This window comes from Scyliorhinus torazame, chromosome 9 (assembly GCF_047496885.1).
Source record: "Scyliorhinus torazame isolate Kashiwa2021f chromosome 9, sScyTor2.1, whole genome shotgun sequence".
NCBI classification, from domain to species: Eukaryota; Metazoa; Chordata; class Chondrichthyes; order Carcharhiniformes; family Scyliorhinidae; genus Scyliorhinus; species Scyliorhinus torazame.
The window spans coordinates 133,777,410-133,789,633 of NC_092715.1; the positions used below are offsets into that span (position 1 = coordinate 133,777,410).

At 51.1% G+C, this 12,224-nt stretch overlaps 1 protein-coding gene across 1 annotated transcript in view; it reads left to right on the forward strand.

Annotated features, from left to right (window-relative positions):
- The first annotated feature begins 405 nt into the window (after positions 1-405).
- Positions 406-12,224, forward strand: part of LOC140430122 (uncharacterized) — a 292,957-nt gene continuing 281,138 nt past the window's right edge. The window contains exon 1 of the mRNA XM_072517635.1: positions 406-446. The gene's annotated coding sequence lies outside the window, so the exon portion shown is untranslated. The remainder of the gene's footprint in view (positions 447-12,224) is intronic.

Consider the following 12,224-nt stretch of genomic DNA (forward strand, 5'->3'; position numbering starts at 1 on the left):
TAGGACTGAATCTCCCACAAATCTTAATCTCCATGCCCTGGAATGACTCGTTTAAGGAAAATCTGTTGTACTTTTCAATGAATGAGACTATCGCCTGCACTCATTGGGCACCTCCTGTGAAAATTCACTAGTGGAAGACCAAGTTAGAAATACAAGTTGTTGTTGAGTTGGTAACAAAAGAATAGAAATTTATAACACGCATCAAAAGAACCAAGAGGGTTAGAAATTTGTTTTTGACACAGAAACATGTTAAAAGCCGCAGGGCCCTACCAAAAACAACGATGGAAACATTTTTCCTCGCATTGTGATAGAAACCACAGCAGCAAGGAAGTAACCTCACCCCGGGCACAGCAGCATCGACTTCATTCTGCATCTGGTCACTGAGCAACGCGCGCGGGTCACTGGGCGGCCAGCAATTCACTGAAGTGGGCCTGGTGAGTCGCGCGGTGAGTTCACTTGTGAGATATTTCACATATGTCGCAAATAACAGTAAATTGTGGCGCCTTGATGAACGATTGCTTCAACTTCGACCCATTATTTGAAGAATAGCTTATTAACTAGATTGAAGAGTAGAATTGTTGCAACACCTTGAACAGAGTAAAATAAACGTTCACGATGTGCAGAGTTCATTTCGCCGCGATGTGTTGAGTGACTCGCTTTCAGAGTCAGAGAAATACATGCTCTGGACCAATACAACCCTTTTGCAGTTTAGTTTAAATGAATTATTGAACAATTTTAAGCAACATGCTGTAGATGACAACTGGGCGCTCTGTGTGGTAATATTGATGACTGTGAATGTTTTCTGTCAATATTTTTCCTGCGATATGAACAATATTAATCGTGCATGTATAACCAAAACCAGAGGCTAGTACAGCTGCGTGTAAAGCGCATTCCTTTTAGACTGAGGATAGAACCATTGAACACGCACCAAAATACATTTTCCAAGCCATCGTAATCATCCTTGAGCTGGCATTGAAGCTGCAGTTTTAATTAATATAGCTTTGGCAAGCAAAATTTGGAGAAAGGCTGACAGTGTACTATTTATTACAAACACCGTAATGGTAATTTTGATGTGCTTTATATCATGGTGAATTTTGGTCATTTTCTTTACAAGCACTTCGTCTTAAAGTTGATCCTCCTAATTGTTATGCGTTAGGTATTATACATAAGTAACAATATTACCTTTAATATTCCAGGTAGAATAGGTATTTGAGTAATTGAGCAGAGGAAAGTTATGCTGACAGTGGATAGCACAGTTGCTTCACAGCTCCAGGGTCCCAGGTTCGATTCCCGGCTTGGGTCATGGTCTGTGCGGAGTCGGCATGGTCTCCCCGTGTCTGCGTGGGTTTCCTCCGGGTGTTCCACAGTCCAAAGGTGTGCGAGTTAGCTGGATTGGCCATGCTAAATTGGCCTTAGTGTCCAAAAAATGTTAAGTGGGGGTTACGGGGATAGGGTAGATACGTGGGCTTCAGTGGGGTGCTCTTTGTATGGGCTGGTGCAGACTCAATGGGCCGAATGGCCTCCTTCTGTACTGTAAAAAATTCTATGATTCAGATAGACTGTAAAGGTTGGTAGATAACAAAAATAATAATCTTTATTATCACAAGTAGGCTTACATTAACACTGCAATGACGTTACTGTGAAAAGCCCCTCGTCGCCACAGTCCGGCGCCTGTTCAGGTACACAGAGGGAGAATTATGAATGTCCAAATTACATGACAGAATGGGCGCGATTCTCCACTCCCACGCCGGTTGCGAGAATTGCCTGGGCCGCCAAAATTTCCAGGGACGCCGGTCCAACATCCTCCCCCGATTCTCCCAAGCGGCGGGAACAGCCCGGTCGAGTTTCGCAAGCCGGAGAATCGCCGGAAACACCGAAAATGGCGATTCTCCGGCACCCCCGCTATTCTGAGGCCCGGATGGGCTGAGCGGCCAGGCCAAAACGGCGGGTTCCCCCCGGTGCCGTCCACACCTGGTCGCTGCAGTCATGAGCGGTGCGTGAATGCTGGGGGGGGCGTGGGGGATCCTGCACCGGGCTTTACCTGAAATGTGGGGTGGCCCGCGATCGGTGCCCACCGATCGTCGGGCCGTCCTCTCTGAAGGAGGACCTCCTTCCTTCCGTGGCCCCGCAAGATCCGTTCCCCCATCTTCTTGCGGGGCGGACTTAGAGAGGACGGCAACCACGTATGCGCGGATGACACCCGTTATGCGGCGCCGGCCGCGTCATCTATGCGGCGCCGCCTTTACGTGGGCGACAAGGCCTGGTGCGTGTAGATCACGCGGCCTTATCCTGGCCCATTGTCAGGGCCTGAATCGGTTGGGACCGGGGCCGTGAACCACAACGGCGTTCACGACGGTGCGGCCACTTCGGCGTGGGAGTGGAGAATCGCGCCCAACGTCTTTCGGGACTTGTGGGAGGAAACCGGAGCACCCGGAGGAAACCCACGCACACACGGGGAGAACGTGCAGACTCCACACAGTGACCGAAGCTGAGAATCTAACTTGGGACCCTGGAGCTGTGAAGCAACAGTGCTACCCACTGTGCTACCATGCTGCCCACTCTTCCTTTTCACCACACCTCTGCTGTTAGCTGTACGGGCTGATGTGGCATGAAATCATCAAAGGGCCTTACGTTCCACGTGGATCTTTGTCATGGCTCTGCGCATTGACCCCAGCCTGGTCTTGAATGCATCGTGGTACTTTGACGTGTTGAGCCCTTCCGAGCCCAATTGAAAAAGCTTCTGCAAATCAATGTGGAGGCATTGTAATCAGTCGCGGCCGAGAAAGCAGGAGCCATCACCTTTCACCATGAACTGGGGCAAACAAGCAGACGATTGCCTGCAGACCCTCGGGGCCACCGTGGTCCCTGCTTTGGCCAGCACTCTCTGGTGTGTATGGCCAACCGAGTCTCGAAGTCCCATAATGACAGGAGCTGCACACAGGACTTCTCATAAGTGGGCCTACCAACAGGTGAGATGGCGGCATCTGTGTCCAACTCCATTAGTAATGGGTGCCCATTGACTCGAACCGTGACCCTAATGGGGGTGACTTTGGATGATTAAACGCAGTTCAACTGCCGACAATCCTCCATGGGTTCTTCCACAAAAATGGGGCAGGACGGAGTGGGTAGCTAGTCCTAGCGGAGCAGCAGACAGTCAGACTTTCCCACGGTCGCCGCTCCTTGAGGCCTCTCCGACCGCACGTCCCACAACACCCGGGGAGTTCCTCACTCTGATCGGGGGAGGGGTCCTGCACAGTCGCTGTGGTCCTAGGGCCTAGGTCCTAGGCTGCTGTCCAGGGCGGAGAACGGGGGCTACCTGGTCGAGGGGCTGCCCTAAACTGATGATTTCTATCCCTTGTAATTCCTATATGCCCTGCTCTGCACTTTCCCAAGACAGGGCAATTTCCATGGCCCGCTTGAGGTCCAGCTGAGGCTTGGCAAGCAACGTCCGCTGACTCGCCATGTTACACATGCCGCAGACCAATCTATCGCTCAACACCTCAGAGAGGATGCCGCTATATTTGCAGAATTCTGCAAATCCTTCCACACACCAAGAATTCCATTCTGGGCTCCCAAGGGGACTTCGCGGCCTTATTGAAGTGGTAGCATTTGACGGTGACTGATGGCTTGGGGTTGGTATGATCTGCCACAAGTGCTACCAGGTCCCCGAATGGCTTTGAATCTGGGCCCGTGGGGTATGTTAGGCTTTTAATTACATTAAAGGTGGGTGTCCCACAGGCCGTCAAGAGGATCATGGTCAGATGCTCATCTCCGATAATGACATTGGGCCGCAAAAAATAGCGCCTCCACTCGACATATTGTAATCAATCTTCCATACCTGCAAATGCGTCCAGCTTCATACAGTGCGGCATCATACGGCAGGTGAACCAACCTCCAGAGGTCTACGGAGAGGTGACTGGGTACAGCGAAAATGGCGCCATCTGCAGCTCCACTGAATTCTCATTGCCAGTGTTGAATTCACAGAAGCAGCCACACGGGAAGCGTAGGGAACAAAATGGGTTTATTTACAGAGGTGCAAAAATACTATATAGGCATAAGATAAGACATAGGAGCTGAATTAGGCCAATCAGCCCATCTAGTCTGCTCTGATATTGAATCATGGCTGATATGTTTCTCATCTCCATTCTCCTGCCTGCTTCCCATAAATCCTGATCCCCTTATTTATCAAGAAAGGTCCCAGGTCCCAGAAGGGACTACCCACTCCTGGCTCACACTCGGGCTGGGTTTTTCTATTCTGGTTTTCCGCTGATGAGGGGACTCTGCTCTTACTACACGAGACTTATGGGGAGCCTAATGAGCCTGGCTCTGTGGGTCTCATGAAGGTTACAACAGGAAGTTACAGTCCTGTATAGAAACATGGAAACTAGGAGCAGGACTAGGCCATTTGGCCCAATGAGCCTGCTCCGCCATTCATTATGATCATGGATGATTGTCCAGCTCCATAACGTGTTCACGCCTTCCCTCCATATCCTCTGATCCCTTTAGCCCCAAGAGCTATATCTAACTCCTTCTCGAAATATGCAGTATTTTGCCTCAACTGTTTTCTGTGGGAACAAATTCCGTGGACTCATTCTCTGGGTGAAGAAATTTCTACTCATCTCAGTGCTAAATAGTTTACCCATGACCTTACACTGTGACCCCTGGTTCTGGACTCCCACGCCATCGAGAACATCCTTCCTGCATCTGCCCTGTTTAGTCCTGTTGGAATTTTATAGGTTTTGATGTCCGGTGGTGGCTATGAAGGAGTAAGTTGCACATTTGGTGGCTCCAGCTCTGGTCGGATTTTTGGACTTTTCCCCCGTTTTTCTACCGGACATGAATTGTAAAACGGATGTTAGTGGCAATTGTTTACTGAATTCCCACTTGGGTGCATGGAGAGAAGGACTAGAAGTGTTCGTAAGGGTAGAAACAAAAAGATAGAGAAGGCTTGGGCTGTAGCTGCAACGGAAGACAGCATGGCGGAGGTTCGGACCTCTGGCTTGTCGACCCAGCAGTCTATGGAGCAGCTGATGAAGTCATTCAGGAAGGCTTTGCTACGCAGAAATGGGACTGCTTGGACCCGATAAAAGAGTCGATTGAGCGGTTGGAGCATAGATTGGACGCCCAGTATTGGGCGATCCAGAAGGTGGAGAAGGCGCTGGTTGAACAGGAGGAACATCAGACTGTGGTGGAGCTAGAGGTGGGGATGCTGAGGGACCAGCAGAAGAAGCTCCTGGAGCTTATGAGAGTAAACTTGCTCAGAATATAAAAACAGATAGTAAACGTTTCTACAAATACATAAAACAAAAAAGAGTGGCTAAGGTAAATATTGGTCCTTTAGAGGATGAGAAGGGAGATTTAATAATGGGAGATGAGGAAATGGCTGAGGAACTGAACAGGTTTTTTGGGTCGGTCTTCACAGTGGAAGACACAAATAACATGCCAGTGACTGATGGAAATGAGGCTATGACAGGTGAGGACCTTGAGAGGATTGTTATCACCAAGGAGGTAGTGATGGGCAAGCTAATGGGGCTAAAGGTAGACAAGTCTCCTGGACCTGATGGAATGCATCCCAGAGTGCTAAAAGAGATGGCTAGGGAAATTGCAAATGCACTAGTGATAATTTACCAAAATTCACTAGACTCTGTCTGGGTGGTCCCGGCGGATTGGAAATTAGCAAACGTGACACCACTGTTTAAAAAAGGAGGTAGGCAGAAAGCGGGTAATTATAGGCCAGTGAGCTTAACTTCGGTAGGAGGGAAGATGCTGGAATCTATCATCAAGGAAGAAATAGCGAGGCATCTGGATGGAAATTATCCCATTGGGCAGATGCAGCATGAGTTCATAAAGGGCAGGTCGTGCCTAACTAATGTAGTGGAATTTTTTGAGGACATTAACAGTGCGGTAGATAACGGGGAGCCAATGGATGTGGTATATCTGGATTTCCAGAAAGCCTTTGGACAAGGTGCCACACAAAAGGTTGTTGCATAAGATAAAGATGCATGGCATTAAGGGGAAAGTAGTAGCATGGATAGAGGATTGGTTAATTAATAGAAAGCAAAGAGTGGGGATTAATGGGTGTTTCTCTGGTTGGCAATCAGTAGCTAGTGGTGTCCCTCAGGGATCAGTGTTGGGCCCACAACTGTTCACAATTTACATAGATGATTTGGAGTTGGGGGACCAAGGGCAATGTGTCCAAGTTTGCAGACGACACTAAAATAAGTGGTAAAGCAAAAAGTGCAGAGGATACTGGAAGTCTGCAGAGGGATTTGGATAGGCTAAGTGAATGGGCTAGGGTCTGGCAGATGGAATACAATGTTGACAAATGTGAGGTTATCCATTTTGGTAGGAATAACAGCAAAACAGATTATTATTTAAATGATAAAATATTAAAACATGCTGCTGTGCAGAGAGACCTGGGTGTGCTAGTGCATGAGTCGCAAAAAGTTGGTTTACAGGTGCAACAGGTGATTAAGAAGGCAAATGGAATTTTGTCCTTCATTGCTAGAGGGATGGAGTTTAAGACTAGGGAGGTTCTGCTGCAATTGTGTAAGGTGTTAATGAGGCCACACCTGGAGTATTGTGTTCAGTTTTGGTCTCCTTACTTGAGAAAGGACGTACTGGCACTGGAGGGTGTGCAGAGGAGATTCACTCGGTTAATCTCAGAGCTGAAGGGGTTGGATTACAAGGAGAGGTTGAGTAGACTGGGACTGTACTCGTTGGAATTTAGAAGGATGAGGAGGGGATCTTATAGAAACATATAAGATTATGAAGGGAATAGATAGGATAGATGCGGGCAGGTTGTTTCCACTGGCGGGTGAAAGCAGAACTAGGGGGCATAGCCTCAAAATAAGGGGAAGTAGATTTAGGACTGAGTTTAGGAGGAACTTCTTCACCCAAAGGGTTGTGAATCTATGGAATTCCTTGCCCAGTGAAGCAGTAGAGGCTCCTTCATTAAATGTTTTTAAGATAAAGATAGATAGTTTTTTGAAGAATAAAGGGATTAAGGGTTATGGTGTTCGGGCCGGAAAGTGGAGCTGAGTCCACAAAAGATTAGCCATGATCCCATTGAATGGTGGAGCTGGCTCGAGGGGCCAGGTGGCCTACTCCTGCTCCTAGTTCATATGTTCTTATGGAGAAGGTGGAGGTCCTAGAAAATAGGTCCTGCCGGCAGAACCTAAGAATCGACGGGCTCCCGGAGGGGTCCGAAGGAACGGACGCTGGGGCATACATCGCAGACAAGTTTGTGAAGCTGATGGGGGATGGGGCATTCTCCCAGCCCTTAGAGGTGGATAGGGCTCACAGAGCACTCACGAGGAAGCCGCGAATGGGAGACCTCCCGAGGGCAATGGTGGTGAGATTCCACAGGTTCTCGGATAAGGAGCACATTCTACAGTGGGCCAAGCAGACATGGAGCTGTAGATGGGACAATAGCATCCTACGGGTTTACCAGGACCTGAGTGTAGAGGTGGCCATGAGGAGAGCAGGCTTCAACGAGATCAGGTCGATCCTTTTTAAGAAAAAGGTGAAGTTTGGACTGTTATACCCAGCCCGTCCCTGGGTCACGAATGAGGATCAGCACTTCTACTTCGAGTCGCCTGAGGACGCGTTGGACTTTGCGAAAAAGAAAGGGCTGGTGATGGATTGAGAACTTTTGAACTTGGCTGTAACGTTCATGTTTTTGTTTTTTCGTTTTGTTTCTCTGTTCTTGTAAAAAGTTTCCCGTTTTGCGTTTCATGGAAAATGCTTGTGATGCTGTTTGCATCGATTTGGAACCAGCGGTAGAGCTGGGTGATTTAAGGTTTTCATTTGCACTGTTGGGGGATGGAGGGGTGCTTGTTTTGATCTTGGTGTTTTTCTGTTGGGCAATTGTGTGGAGATTGTTTCATGTTGGAGTTTGTTTGTATGAGCGGTGGTGGAGGGAACAATAGGTGGGAGACTATCTGGTGCCGGGGATGGGGGCCGCCAAGCTAGCTGGGCGAGCTAGCTCTCGGAAGCTGGGGGGTGTGCATACGTTTGGTTTAGTAAAGGGGTTGGGTTACAGGGTGTTACAGGGTGTTGTTACTACGGGGGGAGGGGGGTTGAATGTTCTGCGTTCGAGGGAGGGACTTGGGCTGAGGGACCGAGAGGAGGTTAGGGGCGGGGGCTGCCTGGGGATGGACTGGTGGAGGGGCGGAGCACAGGCTGGAGGCGGGCCTAAAAAAGGGGATGGCTGATCGGCGGGGGGGGGGGGGGCAATGAGCCCCCCAACTCGGCTGATCACCTGGAATGTTCGAGGATTAAATGGGCCGATCAAAAAGGGCACGTGCGTTCGCGCATCTTAGGGGATTGAAGACGGACGTGGTAATGTTGCAGGAGACGCACCTTAGAGTTACGACCAGGTTAGACTGACGAAAGGCTGGGTCAGTCAGGTCTTTCACTCGGGACTAGATTCAAAGACTAGAGGGGTTGCGATCCTGATCAATAAGCGGGTGGTGTTTAAGGTGGGAAGAATATTCTCTGACGTGGGAGGTCGGTATGTTATGGTCAGTGGGAAGCAAGAGGGGGTTAAGGTGATATTAGTAAATGTATATGCGCCAAATTGGGATGATGTAGAGTTTATAAAGAGGATGCTGGGGAAGATACCGGACCATGACTCGCACAGGTTGGTCATCGGAGGGGACTTCAACACAGTTATGGACCCTGGCTTGGACCGGTCAAGCTCGAAAACGGGCAGGGTACCAGCAAAGGAACTAAGAGGGTTCATGGAGCTGATGGGGTGGGGGGGGGGGGGGGGGGTGGGGGGTGGGGGGAGGTGGGGGGGTGGTGGTGGGGGGGCGGAAGGTGGGGGTGGATCCATGGAGATTTGGGCAGCCGAGGGTGAAGGAGTTCTCCTTCTACTCACACGTGCATAAAGTGTACTCCCGGATCGATTTCTTCATTTTGAGCAGGGCCTTACTGGCAGGGGTGGTGGACACAGGGTACTCGGCGATCACAATCTCAGACCATGCTCCGCACTCGGTTGACCTGCAGGTTAGTAAAGACAGTAACCAGCGCCCGCACTGGAGGTTGGATGTGGGACTTTTGGTGGATGAAGGGGTGTGTGGACGGCTGAGGAAATGCTTTCAGAGCTACCTGCAGGTCAATGACACGGGGGAAATTTCAGCAGCGATGGTGTGGGAAGCACTAGAGGCGGTGGTCAGGGGGGAGCTGATCTCGATCCGGGCCCATAGGGAGAAGGTGGACAGGGCAGAGACGGACCGACTGGTAAAGGAGTTACTACAGATTGATAGGAGGTATGCGGAGACCCCAGAGGCAGGGCTTTTAAGGGAATGGCGGACGTTACAGGCGGAGTTTAGCTTGCTGACCACAGGGAAGGCGGTGGAGCAGCTGAGAAAGGCGAGGGGGGGGCGATCTATGAACATGGAGAGAAGGCCAGCAGAATGCTTGCACAGCAGCTTAGGAAGAGGGAGGCAGCTAGGGAGATAGTGGAAGTAAAGGACGGAGATGGGAACCTGGTTGGTGATTCGGTAGGGGTGAATAAGGCGTTTAGGGATTTCCACAGCAGGCTGTACAGGTCGGAACCCCCTATGGGGCCGGAGGGGATGAGGCACTTCTTGGGCGGGCTGAATTTCCCAAAGGTGGATGGGGAGCGGGTAGAAGGGATGGGTGCCCCAATCGGGCTGGAGGAGATAGTGGAGGGCTTGAAGGCCATGCAGGCGGGTAAGGCCCCGGGTCCGGACGGGTACCCAGTGGAGTTCTATAAAACGTTCTCTGGGATATTTGGGCCGGAGTTGTTGAGGATGTTCAATGAGGCAAGGGAAAGAGTGGTGTTGCCCCCGACGATGTCACAGGCAACGATTTTGCTGATTCTTAAATAGGACAAGAACCCGGAGCTGTGTGGGTCCTAGAGGCCGATCTCCCTGTTGAATGTGGATGCCAAGTTCCTGGCTAAAACCTTGTCCTCCAGGAGCGAGGATTGTGTTCCGGACGTTATTGGGGAGGACCACACGGGGTTTGTTCAGGGCAGGCAGTTGGTGGCCAATGTAAGAAGGCTGTTAAATGTGATCATGATGCCCCCGGAAGGTAGGGAGGTGGAGGTAGTGATCGCAATGGATGCAGAGAAGACTTTTGCTCGGGTAGAATGGGACTATCTGTGGGAGATGGTGGGACGGTTCGGATTTGGGCGGGGCTTTATTGACTGTGTCAGGTTACTGTATCAGGCTCCTGTGGCAAGTGTGCGAACGAATAGGACAACATCGGACTATTTTAGACTGCACTGGGGGACGAGACAGGGATGCCCCCTCTCCCCACTGTTGTTTGCGCTGGCTATCGAGCCATTGGCAATTGCTCTGAGAGCCTCAAGGGGCTGGAGGGGACTGGTCTGGGGGAGGGCGGTGGGGAGGGGGGGGGGGGGCGGGGAGGGGGAGGGGCGGGGGGGGGATGGAGGCGGTGGAGCACAGGGTTTCGCTCTATGCCGGCGACCTGATTCTGTACGTTTTGGACTCAACAGAGGGGATGGAAGAAATAATGAGGCCTCTAGGGGAATTTGGCCGGTTTTCGGGGTATAACCTTAATATGGGAAAGAGTGAGATGTTTGTGGTCCAGGCGAGGGGACAGGAGAGGCGACTGGGAGAGCAGTCTTTTAGGTTAGTGAAAGGAAGCTTTAGGTTCTTAGACATCCAAGTGGCGCGGGAATGGGACCGGCTGCATAAATTGAATCTGGCCCGGCTGGTGGACCAAATGAACGACGATTTTTGGAGATGGGACGCGCTTCTGTTGTATCTGGCTGGGAGGGTGCAAACCGTGAAAATGATGGTCCTCCTGAGATTCCTGTTTGTATTTCAGTGTCTACCCATCTTTACTCCGCGGTCCTTTTTTAAGCGGGTCAACAGAGTGATCACGGGCTTCGTCTGGGCGGGCAAGACCCCGCGGGTAAGGAAGGTAATGCTTGAGCGGAGTCGGGGAGAGGGCGGGCTGGTGCTGCCAAATTTTAGCAACTATTACTGGGTGGCGAATATGGCCATGATCAGGAAGTGGGTGGTGGGGGAGGGGTCGGCATGGGTGTGTATGGAGGCGGCTTCATGTAAGGGCACCAGTTTGGGAGCATTGGTAACTGCGCCTCTGCCGTTCCCGCCGGCACGGTACTCCACCAGTCCAGAGGTGGTGGCGGCCCTGAGAGTCTGGGGGTAATGGAGGAGACATGTGGAAGCAGTGGGAGCATCGGTCTGGGCCCCAATCTGTGATAATCACCGGTTTTCCCCGGGGAGTATGGATAGGGGGTTCCGGTTATGGCGGAGAGCGGGGATTGAGAGGATAGGGGATATGTTCATTGAGGGGAGCTTTCAGAGTATGAGGGCGTTGGAGAAAAAGTTTGGATTGGTGAGGGGAAATGAATTCAGGTATCTGCAGGTGCGGGACTTCCTTCGTAAACAGGTGTCAACCTTCCCGCTCCTACCGCTAAGGGGGATTCAGAACAGGGTAGTTTCCAGAGGGTGGGTAGGAGAAGGGAGCGTCTCGGACATTTATAAGGAGCTTATGGGGTCGGAGGAGACGCAGACCGAGGTGTTGAAGCGCAAATGGGAGGAGGATCTGGGAGGTGAGATAGAGGATGGTCTATGGGCAGACACGTTGAGTAGAGTCAACACGTCAGCAGCATTTGCCAGGCTCAGCCTGATACAATTTAAGTTTGTTCACCAGGCTCACATGACAGTGTCCCGGATGAGCAGATTCTTTGGGTTGGAGGACAGGTGTGCAAAATGTGCGGGAGGACCGGCGAACCATGTCCACATGTTTTGGACATGTCCAAAACTTAGGGGATTTTGGCAGGGGTTTGCGGACATCATGTCCACGGTGTTAAAAACAAGGGTGGCGCTGAGTCCAGAGATGGCAATTTTCGGGGTGTCAGAAGACCAGGGAATCCAGGAGGAGAAAGAGGCAGATGTTCTGGCCTTTGCTTCCTTGGTAGCCCGGAGATGGATACTATTAGCATAGAGGGATTCAAAGCCCCCAAAGTCGGAGACCTGGCTATCGGACATGGCTAGCTTTCTCCGTTTGGAGAAAATCAAGTTCGCCTAGAGAGGGTCACTGTTAGGGTTCACCCGGAGGTGGCAACCGTTCGTCGACTTCTTTGCGGGAAATTAATCGTCAGCATACGGGGGCGGGGGGGGGGGGGGGGGGTGGAGTAGTTTAGATTAGAGTATTAGGTCAATAAGGGTGGCACCTGTACGAGAGGTAAATGGCAT